The sequence below is a fragment of the Delphinapterus leucas genome, chromosome 15 (genome assembly GCF_059928025.1).
Source record: "Delphinapterus leucas isolate spDelLeu-1000000601 "Yukka" chromosome 15, BTC_Dleu_Yukka2, whole genome shotgun sequence".
In the NCBI taxonomy this organism is placed as follows: domain Eukaryota; kingdom Metazoa; phylum Chordata; class Mammalia; order Artiodactyla; family Monodontidae; genus Delphinapterus; species Delphinapterus leucas.
The window spans coordinates 18,481-23,261 of NC_143143.1; the positions used below are offsets into that span (position 1 = coordinate 18,481).

The 4,781-nt window shown below is 53.0% G+C and overlaps 1 long non-coding RNA gene across 2 annotated transcripts; it reads right to left on the bottom strand.

Moving 5' to 3' along the window:
• Nucleotides 1-671: 671 nt before the first annotated feature.
• LOC111169373 (uncharacterized) lies at nucleotides 672-4,453 on the bottom strand. 2 transcript variants are annotated; one of them, XR_002643195.3, is made up of 4 exons: nucleotides 3,547-4,453; nucleotides 3,154-3,241; nucleotides 1,993-2,205; nucleotides 672-1,360 (listed from the first exon to the last, which is right to left on the bottom strand). It is a non-coding gene; the product is annotated as an uncharacterized LOC111169373 (long non-coding RNA). The 2 variants fall into 2 exon arrangements; XR_016387702.1 differs by having other exon boundaries at nucleotides 4,036-4,452.
• Between the last annotated feature and the right edge of the window lie 328 nt (nucleotides 4,454-4,781).

The window sequence follows — 4,781 nt, forward strand, 5'->3', positions numbered from 1 at the left end:
CTGAGTCCTTAAAACCCAGAAGAATTAATCTGCTCTCCAGGGCACAGTTGTCTCTGCCTTGGTCACACCATTTTTTTTTTTTTTTTTTTTTTGCAGTATGCGGGCCTCTCACTGTTGTGGCCTCTCCCATCGAGGAGCACAGGCTCCAGACACGCAGGCTCAGCGGCCATGGCTCACCGGCCCAGCCTCTCCGCGGCATGTGGGATCTTCCCGGACAGGGGCACGAACCCGTGTCCCCTGCATCGGCAGGCGGACTCTCAACCACTGCGCCACCAGGGAAGCCCTGTCACACCATTTTTATAACCTCAGTGACACTGAGCTTTCTCACATTAAGCCTCTGCCTTCCTGGATGACTTTGTTCCTAGCTTGTCCTATTGAGATCAGGTCTCAGCTTGTCTGTTACATTTTCAAATTACCACTGAATATCTATAGGAAACGTGTTCTTTCCACATATTTGTGTTCTCTGTTCTTTCCACATATTCTAACGCTTACCTCCCAGCCCCATCCCAGTGCCTCTGCTCAAGTCTGCACATGCAAGAGGGTCTGGGTAGGAAGGGCGCTCTTGCAGGTGCGGCCATACCCACACCTGCCCATAGTCCTTCTGCCCTTGGCTCGCCAGAAATATCCCTATGGTCTCAGTGATTACACACCCACGTTCCCAGCTTCCTGTGCTGTGGGCGACTTGTGTCTCCTTTACTTTGTTTGTTTGTTCTTTCCATATTTCTTAACTTCCCGAGTCTCAGTGAGAAGGAAGGGCGGGGAGCTGCACAGGTATCACCAGCCCGTGACCATCAGCCTGGCAGCCTCCTACAGGGGAGCCTTAAAAACAACCGGGACAGCGTCTCAGCGGTACTGGCTCACATAGGAGCAAACAAGCCTCAAGAAACAAAGGCCGCACAAAGCCCAAGGGGGGTCAGGGGAAGGTCCGATGCTGAGCCTGGACCATGAAGCCTGGCTCTCTTGCAGGCAGCCGGTGGCCGTGGGGCAGCACGCCTCCCCTTGTACACAGAACAGGCCATGCCAAGGGACCCTGGGCAGGTCCCTTCTCCCCTCTGGCCTGGGCTGCGAGGTCCCAGGGCCCCTTGAGAGCTGGCTTTCCTCCTATGACCCCCGTGACCTGATCTGGGGGGTTGCTTGCACGTCCATCCCTTGGCCATGTGTGTTGAGGGATGGTTCCCCTTCTCCATGGAGCTGTTTCCTGAAGATGTGGACAACAAAGCAGACGGACCTTTGGTGAAATCTGCATCATGTCTTTTCCTCCAAGGACAGCTCCAAAGACATTTTAAAAATACATGCGGACAAAATTCAAGTTTTCCAAAATAGTAAATGTTGCGAAATAACACTGCACATTTCCTCTTTTCTAGATAAAACAGAAAACACGTGGTTATTTTTAGCCCCTGGAGCTCCACTGGGAATGGGTGTAACATGTGCCCACGTGCACACAGAAAGGGCAATTTTTTTTTTTTTTTTTTGTGGTACGCGGGCCTCTCACTGTTGTGGCCTCTCCCGTTGCGGAGCACAGGCTCCGGACGCGCAGGCTCAGTGGCCATGGCTCACGGGCCCAGCCGCTCCGTGGCATGTGGGATCTTCCCAGACCGGGGCACAAACCCGCGTCCCCTGCATTGGCAGGCGGACTCTCAACCACTGCGCCACCAGGGAAGCCCCAGAAAGGACCCTTTTTATCAGCTGCCCTGCAAGGATGGAGCCGTCGCAAAGGACACAGGCAAGCGCAGCACTGCTCTGCCTGGTGGGGATTCCCTCCAAGCGTGGATGCCCAGGAAATGGAGAAGGACGGGCTCCCTGTAACCCCTCCCTCCTCTTCTTACGCAGCGTGAACCCAGCTCAGGCCCTGAGGCTCCCAGACTCAACCTCCTCCTGGGTAAAACCAGGATAGCGAAGGTGAGGCTTAGCTTTACGATGAGGGTTTGATAAAATAATGTGTCCCAAATGCTTCACCCACTACCCAATACACCCAACAAATGGCCGCATTACCATCACTGCCACCATCAGTGTTCATCCTTCGATTTCGCCATTTATGCAGTAAATCGTCTCTCCAGGGACCAGCTGTCTGAACGACTTCATTTTCCTTGCAAACTGACCCCACATCTCCAGGTGCAAACAGGATGTTGGAAAGAAGGACATCCTTGAGGACTTCACGGAGTAAATATCAAGGAGTCTGATATCAAGGGCTCCTAATGGCCAGAGCTGGAATGATTTGAGGAAAAAGTAATCTTTACTTATTAATATAATGAGTGTGCCATTAATTAATAATGACAGTATTGGCTAATCTCCCATAGACCAAAAGATCTCAGTCCATACTCATATAAATATCCAAATAAATAAATGTGGCAGAAGAAAGTCTTTTCCTACAGAAAAAATGTTATTAACAAATGAGGAAGCGGCTTCCCTGGTGGCAAAGTGGTTAGGACTCCATGCTCCCAATGCAGGAGGCCCAGGTTCAATCCCTGGTCAGGGAACTAGATTCCACATGTATGCTGCAACTAAGAGTTCGCATGCCACAACTAAGGAGCTGGCAAGCCACAACTAAGACCCTGCTCAACCAAATAAATAAATATTTTTTTAAAAATATGAGGAAGGGGGCACTTCCCTGGCAGTCCAGTGGTTAAGACTCCAAGCTCCCAATGCAGGGGACACGGGTTCAATCCCTGGTCAAGGAACTAAGATCCTGCATGCCTCCAGGAACAGCCAAAAATAAATAAATAAAAAAGGAAGGAATGAGGGAAATAGAATATCACCATTAGGCAAACAACCCTGTAATAACTATTTCCAGAAATTGGGCAAAAATCTGAGGAGAAACAGGATGCTGGCATAGCCTCAAAGCAACTCCCCCACAATATGTATCAATTACCCTGGGGAGGTGGCAAGAAATGGTCGTTCTGGATTATTTTTAGATCAGAACTTCTCGTAAGCACTCTCCTTGCATCCCCTTCCCCACCTAGTTTTTTTTCTTTCATGAGAATCTGCTTACGTATTAACTTCAGAGTAATTCTGATTTAAAGCAAACTAAAATCCTTGGAACAATGACTTACATAAACCATAGGCTTGAAATGAGGGTAAAAGGCAAAACATAAAGTGAACACACACAGCTAACATTTCAACACATTTATTTTGCACGAATGCCCATAGTCTTACCCACTCCTCGCACTCACGCCCCCATGGCCCACGCAGGAAGGATGCAGCTCCAGGACACCTTCCTCTTGGTGCACGAGGTCACGAGTGACTAAAAAACAGGAAGAAGTCGGAGAGGCTAAATCTACACAGTAACGTCTGAGCTGGAGGACCTTAGCTAAGGCAGGCTGGGAGAAGAGGGAGGTGAGGGCAGAGGCCAGGCACACACCCTCCCCAACCCCTCCTTGCAAGACCCCAGGAGAAGCCTGCCTGGCCCCAGCTCTCCCACAGGGCACCCAGGGCCGAGCCCCTGGAAGATGGGTCATCCTGGGTGGTCCCCTTGCTGGCCAGGGAGGTCTCTACTCTTAGCAGTGATGACAACATACTAAATATAAATGTGAAACCGTTACTAAACACCTGTTTACTTGAAAGAGACAAATTCATCCGTGCACCTGCTCCAACCAAAGTGTGGCCTGATTGCAGACAATCTGCAGGGAGGGCCTTCCTTCGCTCCTTGCTCCCTCGCCTCCTACTCTGCTTCTCATTCTTCCCCACGGGGCCCAGAACCAGGTTAAAGAGGCCCACTTTGCAGTCAGAAAAGGGAAAAGGGGACGGGATACGGAGAGGGGACACAGGAAGAGGGGAGGGGCGGAGGTGACGCGGAGCCATAGTCTGACGGACACGCGGCGCCGGCTCTTCCGGTCGCCTTCCGATGGCGTCACCGGCCTGCGCGGGCTGGAAGAGCAGAGTGCGTCGCCCCGATGCGCGCCGAGGGGAGAGCAGGCCTGAGCCGCGCGCGTGAAAGGCAGGGCCGGCTCCCTGCGGAGGCTCCTACATGGCGGCGGCCGCACACCACAAACGCCCCTGCGGAAAGCATGACAGGCGACAGAGACGGGCGAGACACACCTGACACAGTAGACGAGACTGTTCAACCCGCCTGCCAACCACGGGCGTCCACTCCGCGCGTGCTCAGGGGCCGCCGCCAGACTGCGCCTGCGCGGGCTCGATGATCACACCGCGCCTGCGCAGCGCCGTCTTCGTCGCCACTCAGGCGCCTGCGAGTCCTCGTATGGTCCCGGCTGCTCCGGTCGAGGCTTTCTCGGACTGCCCAGTTCGAAGGCATACGCTCTACTCGGGTTTCCAGCCGGCAGAAGGCCCACCCCTCAGCTCGTCTGACCATCATCTTGACCCTTACCTCCCGAATGTCCTCTACCACCTCTCCTCTCTCACCGAACCCTCACCTCCCCTGGCACCGAAGACGTGTGGTGATCCGGCGCTCAGCTCTGCGCCTGCGCGGGGCCCCTCGCAATTCCCAGCCGGCTTTAAGCTTCTAAGTGCGGGTTATCGCCCACACGGACACAAAATGTCGTTTTTCATCTTCAGCCTAAGGTTTTCTCTAACAGGGACGTCATGGGAATTACGATTTTCTAAGTGTATATTAATGATCAAGAAGGGACGGTCATCACTTTAACATGTCCTAATGGCCTCGGTTCTGCTGTCCGTCTTAGCTTCGTTTGGGTTCTAAAGGCCCGCGGCCAACTAAGGTTCTCGCTTCCTTGTTAGATTTTTTTTGCTTTGTTTGGAGGTCGGGGGTGGGGGGGGGAGGTTCCTTTCTCCGCGGGGACCTAGGCTGCCAGGACTCCGCCCCTTGT